This window comes from Dromiciops gliroides, chromosome 2, assembly GCF_019393635.1.
Source record: "Dromiciops gliroides isolate mDroGli1 chromosome 2, mDroGli1.pri, whole genome shotgun sequence".
NCBI lineage: Eukaryota > Metazoa > Chordata > Mammalia > Microbiotheria > Microbiotheriidae > Dromiciops > Dromiciops gliroides.
This window is the reverse complement of record NC_057862.1, coordinates 649,743,737-649,756,775: the sequence shown is the minus strand read 5'-3', so window position 1 is coordinate 649,756,775 and position 13,039 is coordinate 649,743,737. Positions and strand designations below refer to the sequence as shown.

The window sequence follows — 13,039 nt, the reverse complement described above, 5'->3', positions numbered from 1 at the left end:
ATCCCCCACTGGTGGTGGCTGGAGGAGCTGGGTGAGGGGTGGCTGCAGATCTCTCAAGCCATCTCTCTCCTCAGCACACAAACGCAGCAGCCACACCTAATCTTATCTCCCCAGGGGTGAGGGAGACTGGAATGAAGTGTGGGGGTCCTGGAGCTAGCTCAGTCCTGATATGGTTCCACTTATCTCTTTAGGTATGTCTGTCCTTTGGATTAGTTTCTCAAGGAGAAGGTTCTTTGATGTACCCCAGAGAACTTCTGGGGTGCTCCGGGCCCACAACAGAACTATGCCCAAATAGTTACTGGTCCGTGCATACCCTCTGACAAGTTATATCATTCCTAGGTCTATACCTCCAAAAAAAAATCAAAAAAAGGAAAAGGATCTATGTGTATAAAAATATTATAGCAGTTCTTTTCAATTTTTGTTATCATGAAAAGAGCTGCTATAATATTGCAAAGAATAAAGATGGAATGTGCCACTTATGAAAGAGAGGTTATGAACTTAAATGAGCTTAAAATGCAGAAAGAGACATACCTTTTCAGACACAAACAATGTGGGGATTTGTTTTGCTGGACTGTGCATCCATGTATCTAGGGCTTTGTAATTTATTTTGGTTTTTTTAAAAAATTGTTCAGTTGAAGAGAGAGGAGGAGGGGGGAGAGATTAATACATTTAAAAAGGGAAATATATATATACATATACATATATGTGTGTGTGTGTGTGTGTGTGTGTGTATGTGTGTGTGTATATATATATATATTGACCACTCTCTGGGAGAATAAGGGGAGGAATTCCAGGAGAAATTTTGATGATATAAAAATGAAACATCAATAAAAATCTATGTTTTTAAAAAATATATGCTTTATGGGGGGCAGCTAGATGGCACAGTGGATAAAGTACTGGCCATGGATTCAGGAGGACCTGAGTTCAAATCTGGCCTCAGACCCTTGACACTTACTAGCTGTGTGACCCTGAGCAAGTCACTTAACCCTCATTGCCCCACCAAAAAATAAAATTTTTAAATTAAAAAAAATATATGCTTTATGGTCAAATGTTTATTGAGAACTTGCTTCTCAAGGGGTGGGGGTGGCATGGGATAGTATGGACTGAATATCTCTCTGAGTGAACTGGAAATGAGCTAAATTCAGGTGTTCTCAGAGAGACTTCTTGGCTGAGGACAAATGTGAGTCATCTTGATAGTTATTAGAGAAAAGTTTCCCCATAGTGAATTTAGTCTATTTGTCCTTAATTGACAAAATCATTTAATTGTAAAGTTGGAAGCAAACTTGGAGGCAGTCCAGTCCACCCCCTGCCTAAGGCCTAAATCTTTGATACTGAATCTCTCACAAAGGAACTTTCCAGGTAAGCCTTTTGTAAAGTGAGACACCATACCCTAATTAATCAGGACCACCAGTCTCTGCTTTGGTGTGTAAGGTTTGCTCAAAGTGAAGCAGATCATTCTAAGCGTCCTGGAAGGGAGAGACTGATTCACCAAATGGAGTCTTAACTGTTGGCCATTCCTGTGTATGATGTTGTTCTAGCTCTCATCAGACCTAGAGGTTCTCCAAGATGGATATTTCCCCTAATCCAGTGTCCTAAGGACCTTGTGTAAGGATGGCATCATCTCTGCCTTGATCATCCCACTGACATTTCCTTTTTTTTTTTTTTGTGGGGCAATAGGGGTTAAGTGACTTGCCCAGGGTCACACAGCTAGTAAGCGTCAAGTGTCTGAGGCCAGATTTGAACTCAGGTACTTCTGAATCCAGGGCCCGTGCTTTATCCACTGTGCCACCTAGCTGCCCCCCCCCCCCGACATTTTCAAAGGGAAATCAAGGTAAAATGCTCACCTGGGTCACCTTTGAAAGGAAGAAAAAGCCGAGGGGGAAGAGGTCCACCATCTTCTAAATCTGGAAAGGGCCTCCAAGGCTTTCTGTCTACCAATTAGGTCCTGGTAAACATAGCTCCAATTCAAAAAGCATTTATTAAGCACCTACATTGTGCCAGACACCGTGCTAAACACTAAGGAGTCAAATACAAAATAGAACAGTCCCTGCCCTTGAAGAGCTTATACTCTACTGGGGGAGTCAACATATACACAGAGAAGTTGATACGAAATCAGCATGAAGTCATTTGTGGGGAAGGTGGTGCTGATGACTAGGGAAAGTAGGAGAGACTCTTTTGGGAGTAGATATTTGAGCTAAACTTGGAAGGAAGCTAGGAACAAGACATGGAGGTGAGAAGGGCCTGGGGACATAGTCTGTGCAAAGGCCTGGAAACTTCAGCAAGTTGGAAATTCTGACTGGAATGTAGAATAGGGTGTAATCAGCCTGGAAAGCTAGGCTGGAGCTTTTAAATGTCAAAAAGAGGAGTTTGTATTTTTTTCCCTAGAGCTAATGATTGGGAGGCACTAAATCTTCATGAGCCGACTGGTCAGACCTTTGCTTTAGAAATATCTGTTTGGTAGCTGTGTGAAAGTTAAAAGAGAAAGAGGCTGAAAACAAGGAAATGAGTTAGGAGTCTATTATAAGTCCAAGTAAGGTGGGTGATTAAGTTTATTTCTTTATTTTTGGTGAGGCAATTGGGGTTAAGTGACTTGCCCAGGGACACACAACTAGTAAGTGTCAAGTGTCTGCGGTTGGATTTGAACTCAGGTCCTCCTGAATCCAAGGCCAGTGCTTTATCTATTGAGCCACCTAGTTGTCCCTGTGTGATTAAATTAAAAAAAAATAAACTAAACTAAAAAAGAATGAGGACAGGTAGTTTTTATAGCTGGGTTAGGGGTTGGAATTCTGAATCAAATAGAGATAGAAGACATTTTTTAAAAGCTATTTTAGTTACAAGAAACTGAAATTTTTGCAAGAACAAAATCAATACAGTTGGATTAAGAAAGGAAACCATCAAATGGGGGGAATTTTTGCTTAAAATATCCCTGAAGAGATTGGAGAGAGTATACCCCCAGATTTATGGGGAGATGTTTTATAGTTCCTGGACTTACTATGTCAGGTCAGTAAATTGTGTCTAGTGGATCACAGTTAATGGGAAATGCACCAGTAGGGGCTTGTGATCTATAGTTTTAGAAGTATAAACACACAGGGTAAATTAAGGTAGTAACTACTCTTCAGTGACAAAACCTGCAGCTTTCAAATTGTTGTTGTTTGTCCTTCATTCTCCAAGAGGACTGTGGGAAAATATGGCCCCCCCTCAAAAGCTGATTGAAGTTGTCTGGGGAATGTCTAGCAGGTAAATTTCAGCTGGGAAAAGGGTGCATACTAATGGCTCTTTTCCTCCCCCCTCCCCAGCAATCAGGATCACATGATGAAAGAGACCCAGGGTGTCTTGACTCACAAATTGTAACTGAGGAAGAAGGGAGGGGCCAGCCTGTTGAGATAAAAGGGCTCCCAAGGCCCACACTCACCGCCATTTCCATTAGGGAGCTGGCCTGTTCTCTTGAGAATGTATAAATAAAGGCCTTTGATACTTCTCCAACACTGAGTTCCAGAAATTTTTTTTTTTTCAGTTGTCAAATCCCATAAGGAACAGTAAGACCACTGCAGGTCAAGCTGTTGTCCAAGGGAATTCTTGTTCTTTCTCCTGTGTACGATAGTCACACCATACTTGGCCAAGTGCAACTGAGCAGAGCTAAGGAGATTCCAGAAATTTTTAAATGGGGTTTCTCACAATTTGTTTCTCAACGAGGACCATGACAGTGGGGAGGTGCTATCATTGATGTGGGCAGGAAATTTGGGGTCCAATTGATTGTGAGTTGTCCCAAAAGAATTACAGTTTACCAAATTTTATTGCAATGCTGTGAGTGATCACAGGGAGAGAACCAGAAAAGTGGAAAGGTATCTCTCCAATAGTGAAAAGACAGTTAGATTTATAGTATAGATTAATTGGTTATCAGTCTCATTATGATAATCTCCACCTTGGGGAGCTACAAGGGAGGGCCTGTCCTACTCATTATAATATTCTCCACCTAGGGGTGTTACAGGGGAGGGCTTATCCTAATTTGGAGTTCCTGGGGTCCTAAGCCAGTCCCCGAGGCGGGTACCTTTTTCAGTGGAGGTGTGTTTTGGGGGTTTACGTGTCATAAGGTGAATCTGGGGACAAATTTGGCCTTTTCTGAGCATGTCTCTTTCTGATTCCCATGGCTAGTTTCAAAATAATCATTTTTCATTCGAATTTCTATAGGTTGTCTTTTTCCTTTATTGTAATTTTGACCTGACCTGTTCTGGTCTGTTATGGAAGCTGATCACTGTGGGTACGAGAACCTGGTATAAGTTGTCCATTAACTGGGATCTAACTCCCTTTTGGAGCTAATATATGAATTAGAGCTTGGGTCTTAGGTTTTTCTGTTAACCCTTTTTTTCACCTCCTACATCATCATGACTTGCAATGAATTGGATTTAAGGGAGGGAGGGCTGTGAAAAGTCACTAGCCTCACTTTCTCTTCCAGAGCCATCTGGGTCCAGTGGAACTAGAGATGGCCCCAGCTTTCAAGTGCTGAGTTGGGAGAGTGACCCAAAGGGGTTGCTACCCTGATATGAATTTATGCAAAGTAAAGTAATCAGAACCAGCAAAATAATATAGATAATATCTAAAACAGTTAACTGGGATCTAATATCTGAATGAAAGCTTGGGTCTTAGGTTTTTCTATTAAGCCTTTTTTGCCTCCTACATCATGTTGAGTTTGAGATTCCTATAAGACATCCAAGGTAGAAAGTAGTGTCAACCTGAAACAATGAATATAATAATATTAAGGTCTTTAATCTGGGCAGAAGAGTTATTAACTCAGGATACTGCCATAGCAAGTGCTAGGGATACCCAAAGATGGGGACTGGTGACAGGGTTTATATGGGGTAAAAGAACCAAGAGAGGGAAGGGATTGCCTGTGGGTTCATTTACCTCATAGTTTCAAAAGTTAAATTATTTTACATGACAAGGTTAGAGTGATGAGAGTACCTTTGAGGGTTAAGTATATCAAAAATTCTTAAGGTAAGCTGTTTTACATAACAAGCAAATGCTCATAAAGAAAGCTCAGGATTCTTTGGAAGAGAGTTTTTGGAGATCTACAAAATAATCAGAGACTAGAATTGACAAGTCTAGTCAGGCAATTGATTGGCCTGGGAATGAGACTAGATGAAGTCAGTCAGTTCTCAATCAACACTGCATCAGTTGTGTAAAGAATTAATTGTTATTTGAGGTTTTTATGCCTCAATGCACACTGGCCTGGGGCTCCCCAAACCACATGGTGCTCCACCCACTGGTTGTAGCCATTGCCAGGGCTCTGGCACCTCATCACCACTCCTACATGGGCCTGGCAAAATTATAATGATTAGAAGCCTAGTGAGGGCAGTCATGTGACTGTCAGAGGGGCCATCCCATTGACTGGGGCTGTGTGGGGTGTTTCTAGGTTTGGGGGAGGAGAATTGGGCATTCTAGGTGGACGCTGGAAAGTGACAGGCATTCTGCTGCTTATTTTCAGCTGATTCCTAGTCAGTGGTATTTTTTCAGGGATTATAATTTCCCTTTCCCCATTTTATTTCCTTTCCATTGATCTTACTGATCCTGTTTGTGTTTTTTTTTTTAAGTTCGTTCTTGTTAAAATAAATCTCGTGGGGCAGCTAGGTGGCGCAGTGGTAGAGCACCAGAGTCAGGAGTACCTGAGTTCAAATCCAGCCTCAGACACTTAACAATTACTAGCTGTGTGACCCTGGGCAAGTCACTTAACCCCAATTGCCTCACTAAAAAAAAAAAAAAAAAAAATTAAATAAATAAATAAATAAATAAATCTCATTCTGTTTTGAGGGAGGCTGCTGGTCTCCTTCCTTGCCCCAATATTGCAGTGAGCCGCTTAGCTAGCACTCCCCAATTAAAAATTGGTCCCCACAATTTTTGGCGAGTCAACTAGGAGTTGATTAACCTAGTGAATTTCTTTAACCCACCCCTCCTCCCCCTTATTTGGCCACGAGCCAACTAACCTGGGGGATCTTCTTGCCCCTCCCCCACTGCCCCCTTAGGCAATCTCCCTTGCTCTTAAAAAAACCTTAGCATTTATCTTGCTGGTCAGAGAAAAGCTGGTTCATTGTGAACTGCACCATGATTGAATATTTGGCTCCCCCCTTGTATATTCTAATTGGCATATTTTGGGACAGCATATTGGCCTGATTTAAACTATTGGCCTGCTCAATACATATTCATGGCATTGCTGGTTTCCTCCTCACAAACACAGTAAAAAATCTTTGGAACAATGGTATGGGAAAGTTTATCTTTCCCACTGAGCACATATACAATATTACTGGAAGCATTATGCCTAAATTAGAACTTTACTATACCACTATCATTATAACTCAAATAGCTATAAATTTTATTCTCATTATTGTCATTATTGCAATGTGGTATTTTTTCCAAAAAATCTGTAAAGAGAGGAAGGGATATGATCATAGTAGACCACGTGTTCAGAGGGATACCAGTACAGGTCCCTCTATTGGAGATGACCTGAGGTCAGAAATAGATTTAGACCAGTCTTTAGAAACAGATCAACAGAAACTGCTCCCCCTACAGAATGTTACAGCCTGCAGGGCGTAAAATATATAGCCCATTCAGTCCAAAGGATCTGTGTGCATGGAAGAAACTTATACCTAGGTTTGATCAGAATCCGAAGTCAGTAATTTCGCAGTTAAGGTCTATATTTAATACATACCAACCTACTTGGGCCGATGTCACTTGTCTTATGGAAATTATAGTATCCCCAAATGAAATTGCAGATATTGTCACAGCAGGAAATTCCTTGGTGGCTTCTGGGGAAGCATTAACAGAGTGGCTTCTCCAGGAGCCAAACTGGGATTATAATGATCCACAGCAATTCCAAGAATTAAAAAATGCTAGGGAAACACTACTGAAAGGAATGGAATCCTGTTCTAAGAAATCTGACAACTGGCAAAAGTTTTTAAAACTTGCTCAGGAGCCTAATGAACAACCTAATAGATTTTATGATAGACTTTGTGAAGCTGCTAGGCAATTTACAAGACTGGACCCACTAGACTCAAAAGATTCCTATATTGTACGTACTACATTTGTATATCAATCATTGCCAGAAATACATAAATTTTTTATGACACAGTGTCCAGGCTGGAAAGATATGGCTGTAGAAAGGCTTAAAGAAATTGCCACCTATAGCTTTGAGGTAAATGAAGATAATATGGCTAAGCAAAGCATTCTAGCACCAGCACTTTCAGGTCAGGCATTTAAAGGTCAGGACAAAACCCCTAAGGTGTGTCAGTACTGTGAAAAACAAGGACGCTCATTGAGAGAATGTAGAACTAGAAAGCAAGAACTCAGGTGGGCAGTAACTGAGGGTCTTGAAGATTTTTCAGGAGAAACCAGAATAATTATGGAAATTTTTAGCAGAAAGGAAACAACCAAGATAATTACAGACTTTATTACAACCAGAATCAGTATAATCGTAGACCCTATCAGGGAGGTACAGAAGGAAAGAATCAGAATCAGGGTAACTCTAGAATCCCTCAGAGGGAGACACAGGACTGACGGTGTCCAGGGGAGGAGTGGAAAATAAATACAGAAAGCTTTACTTTTCCAGATCCTGAATTTTTGAATCCTCTTGTACCAATCCATTCACCTTCCCAGAGTAACAAACCCCATGTGACCCTCAAAGTTGGGGACATGTATTATGATTGTCTGTTAGATACAGGAGCCTCTAAATCAGTGTTAGTGCATAAACCAGACCCTGGATGCAATGCTATTGGATCTTTAAATGTGATAGGAGTCTCAGGTAAGGCCCAAAGAGTGGCAGAATTAACCCCTTGCATGGTATCTATGGGGCCTTTAACTGTAGAACATTGATTTTTACTTATGCCCGATGCCCCTGTAAATCTATTAGGTCTCGATCTCCTTTGTAAACTTAGAGCAACCATATCTTGTGCTCCAGATGGGTCTGTCTCTGTGGTTGCAAGAGGACAGTGTTCATTTATTACCAATTTTGATTGCAGATGCTCAAGGAGCAGTACGGGATACATCCAAAATCCCCTCTGACATTCCTGAGGCCCTATGGACCTCCTCCTCTACTGAAGTGGGGCTCCTTAAATCTTCTATGCCTGTTACTATTGAAGTTAAAGGGGCTGGGGCGGCTAGGTGGCACAGTGGATGAAGCACCGGCCCTGGAGTCAGGAGTACCTGAGTTCAAATCCGGCCTCAGACACTTAACACTCACTAGCTGTGTGACCCTGGGCAAGTCACTTAACCCCAATTGCCTCACTAAAAAAAAAAAAAGTTAAAGGGGGACCACCTCCACCCATTCCACAGTATCCATTGTCTAAAGAAGCTATAGAAGGGATCACCCCTATGATTGAGGCTCTGAAAAAGGCAGGGTATTATTGTCCCATGCCATCATTCTCCATGTAATACTCCCATTTTGCCAGTTAAAAAAACCCAAGCCTGGCCCAGATGGCAAACCTCTATTGTTTTGTACAAGATCTTACAGCGATTAACAATTATGTTATTCCTAGATATGCTATAGTCCCTAATCCTGCCACCATAGTTTCTTCAATCCCATGTGAGGCTACATGCTTCACAGTGGTAGACCTCTGCTCTGCCTTTTTCTCTATACCTGTGCATGAGGATTTCCAGTATTTATTTGCCTTTACCTGGAAAAATAAACAGTGGACCTGGACTAGACTCCCACAGGGATTTGTGGACAGTCCTACATTATTTTCTCAAATTTTACAACAGGACCTGGCCTCTATTACTTTTAAAGGTTCCACTTTAGTGCAGTATGTAGATGATTTACTTTTAGCCTCCCCTGATGCTGAAACCTGTCAGGAAGACACCTGCCATTTATTATTAGAACTACACAATAGAGGCCACAAGGTCTCTAAGTCAAAGGTACAATGGTGTTTACCTCAAGTAGAATATTTGGGTTTCATTCTGGCTGCTAGAGCTCGCTCTGTCTCTCCTAAGCTAGTCCAGGCTATTCAACAACTCTCTGCTCCCTCTACTAAGAAGCAGCTGAGGGGCATTCTGGGAGCAGCTGGGTATTGCAGACAATGGATACCCTCTTTTGGTGAAATTACTAAGCCTTTTATAACTCTAACCAAAAATTCTGTCCCAGAACCTTTACAGCTGGATTCCCAGCATCTTTCAGCTATAGCAGAATTGAAATGGGCCTTGTTATCAGCACCTGCACTAGGACTCCCAGACTACAGTAAGCCTTTTACTCTTTTTGTGCATGAACAGAAGGGAGTGGCTGATGGGGACCTGACTCAATCATTAGGACCTGTCCAGCACCCAGTAGCTTATTATTCCAGCCAACTAGATTCTGTGGCCTCTGGGGTGCCACCCTGCCTCAGGGCAGTGGCAACTACAGCCCTTTTGGTAGAAAAAGCCTCTGATTTGGTCCTAGATAATCCTCTTACAATACAATGTCCCCATGAAATAGAGGCCCTCTTACTATGCCATAGAACACAAGCCTTTTCAGATCAAAGGCTGGCTAAGTATGAAGTAACCCTGCTAGGTCATGAAAATATTGCTTTAAAACGCTGTACAATCCTTAACCCAGCAACACTGCTCCCTAAATTACCACTCTTCGGGGAGCCGTTGCATGACTTTGCCTCTTTAGTTGATATGGCTGAAAAACCCCGTGATGACCTTTTGGATATACCTTTAGAGAACCCTGATATTGTCCTCTATACAGACGGCTCTTCATTTATGAAAGATGACACCCATTTCCCTGGGGCTGCTATAGTTTCTGATTATGATATTATCTGGGCAGCTTCTCTGCCTTCACATTTTAGTGCACAAGCTGCTAAACTTGTGGCTCTTATACAAGCCTGTAACATAGCCAAAGGAAAGAGTGCTACCATTTATACTGACTCCAGATATGCCTTCAGTGTATGCCATGCTGTAGGCATGCTTTGGCTACAGAGGGGGCTTTCTAACATCCTCTAGCAAAGCTATTGCTAACAGAGACATTATCAAGGACCTCCTATCTGCCCTGAAACTTCCCTCTGCTCTAGCAATTATACACTACCTTGCCAACACAGGGAATAATGATCCTGTTTCAAAGGGGAATGCACAAGCTGATTCAGCAGCTAAGCTGGCCACTTTAGAAGCCCCTGAACATGTATTTAATCTCTCACCTTCTGAGGATGTTTCTCTCTACCTAACTTATGATGATTCTGAAGTAGAAAGGTGGAAAAAGAGATTCAAGGCTAAACAGATCAATGGAGTCTGGATGTCTTTGGAGGGAAAACCACTTCTCCCCCAGAAATTCTATCACCAGGTATGCCTCTCTATTCACAGGAAAGGCCATTTTGGCACACAAGGCATTGTGGACTCAGTCAGAAGGACCTGGTTAGCACCAGGTATAACTAACATAGCATCTCGAATCTTCTCGGGCTGCTCCACATGTCAGTCTTACAATCAACATGCTTTCCATGCTAAAGCATATGGAAGACACCCTTTGGTATATATACCTTTTGATCATCTACAAATTGACTTTATTTCTATGCCCAAAGCAGGATATTACAAATTTTGCCTTGTTATTGTTGACCAGCTCACTCGAAGGGTGGAGGCTTTTCCTGCCCCATGAGCAACTGCTGGCTTTGTGGCCAAAGCTCTCCTTAAAGAAATTGTTCCTCACTTTGGGCCACCAGCATACATTGACTCTGATAGAGGTACACATTTTACAGATTCAATTCTCTCCCAGATTTATTCTTTCTTGGAAATAACCCCTAGATTTCATACTCCTTACCACCCTCAAAGCTCAGGCCAAGTTGAGCGTATGAATAAAGAGCTTAAGTCCATGATTGGCAAATTATGTACTGAAACCCATTTAAAATGGCCTGATGTTCTACACTTAGCATTATTCTATCTGCGTAGTAGACCAAGAGGTAAACTGCATATATCTCCTTATGAGATGCTTTTTGGTCACCCTCCTATCCAAGCTAAAACTTTTTCCCCAGTCTATACATCACTAGTGGGAGGTGATACTTCTGTTGCTTCCTATATACAGGAACTACAAATTAGGCTACGTGAACTCCATGAAGCAGGAGTTGCTGTACAAGCTGGTCCTTTAGACTTTTCCTTGCATGATTTAAGTCCTGGAGACAATGTATATATTAAGAATTTTCAGCAGACCAGTGGGACCCAGCCCACTTAGGAGGGACCTTTTCAGGTATTATTGACAACTCCTACTGCTATTAAAATTGAAGAAAAAGAATCTTGGATTCATTGTTCCCATGTGAAGCCTGCACCATTTGTGGGTAAAGTAATTTCAGATAAAATTTAACCAGCTGCTAAAGAGCAAAGAAACTGAACAGAGCACAGGGGTAATAGACAGTTCCAATTTGCAAGCATTATCACTCAATCGCAAACTCTGGGACTCAGACTCTGTAAGGTATCAGGAGATGGAAATTGTCTTTTCAGAGCCCTCAGAGACTAGTTAGAAGGTCATTCCAAAAACCATCTCAAACACAGACAAGAAACTGCTAATTATATGCTCAGTCATAAAGAAGACTTTAGGTCTTTTATAGAAACAGATATTCCCTTTGAAGAATATGCTGCTGATTGGAAAAAAGCTAGTACTTGTGCTGGGAATGACACCATTGTAGCCTTTGCCAAACATAACCAACTGAATGTAATCATTCACCAGTTGAATGAATCTCTGTGGCAAATTTGTGGTACCATAACGATCATTATGAAAGCATTAGAAGAATCAATGATGATTCAGAAACCCCTGCTACTTTGGCATACAGAGAATTAGGGAACCTGTTTAAAAAATGTGGTGTACCCCAAATTCTAGCATTATAAGCTTTTACCTTAAACAAGCTTTTCCTCCTGCAAGTGAAGAACTTCTCCACCAAGAGCACATGGCTCTGTCTTCTAGAAAGGGTTATTGAACCTTATTGCTTAATTTATAAGGGTATGGTCTTTGGTGAAATTAATATGAGATTTATGATTTATGGAAACTTACCATTTCAGAGACTAATTGCTCTTACAATGAGCTTAATGGAGATGGTTCAACTCCATGTTGCAGGCCCTGGAGAGAATATATGTACAATAGGAGGAGAGACAGGTACATGTAAGATACCCTGATAGAGGCTGAGAGAACAGCCAAATACATTCAGGAAGTCCATAGTTTGCATATGAGAGCAGCTATGTAGAGCACAATTGCTGGACATAGTCCAGTTTCTTCCTCTCTCACTCCAAAAATGTTCTGGTGTCATGTTAGCCCTAATGCATGCACCTAGTTTAACTTAACCTGGCTTCTTCACTCAATCTGGTGGCATGGTCAGAATCGATCCACCTGAGGCCTAACACAATTATGTGAGATTTAAAATTGGATATTAGATCATAAATCTCCCCTACTTAACCTTTCCCTTAATTTATCTCCCAAACTAGTAAATGGAAGAAGCTTTTGGTTTTCTAGATAGACCTTTTATTTATTGTTATGGTAGTCACAAGGTGATGTTGATTAGAAGGATAGGAAAGTAGAAACACAATACAAATCATCTTAAGTCTAAGCTTAGTCTATATTCCTTATAAAAAACTCACCAAACTGAAAAGGCCACCTTTGGAGAGAGACCGTCTGTGCCGTGCCGTCAGGAGTCCCGCCAAGCAGGCAAAAGCCCCCACTTCCGTACTCTCCACCCCGGAAGTCAAGTGCCCCGCAGGCAGTCTGACATGCGCAGCAGGCGGACTGTTCGTCTCCTCCCCAAAAGGGTGGTCCTTGAAAAACTGGCGTCTTTCAGTTATCCTAACCGACTGTTAAAAACTTTCATATTTTACCACAATTATTAGATGTCTATGCACCACAAGATGTGGTATGGTAACCTTTCCATAACATTTTCAGGTGTCATCATGGACACATAACTAAATTTGGCCTTGATCCAGACATATAGTGGTAAAAAGTGTTAGTAATGTCATGACTGTCTCAATTTTGTATTGCGTATGGATATGAGTATCCTCCAAAGGGGGGACTCCAATATGCTGTATATATATCAAGTTTAAACTTGTTTTGTATATT

General features: G+C 41.5%; 1 non-coding gene across 1 annotated transcript; it reads right to left on the bottom strand.

Moving 5' to 3' along the window:
- Nucleotides 1-3,512: 3,512 nt before the first annotated feature.
- Nucleotides 3,513-3,646, bottom strand: LOC122745066. Its single transcript, XR_006355358.1, has one exon. It is a non-coding gene; the product is annotated as a small nucleolar RNA SNORA64/SNORA10 family (small nucleolar RNA).
- Nucleotides 3,647-13,039: the final 9,393 nt, after the last annotated feature.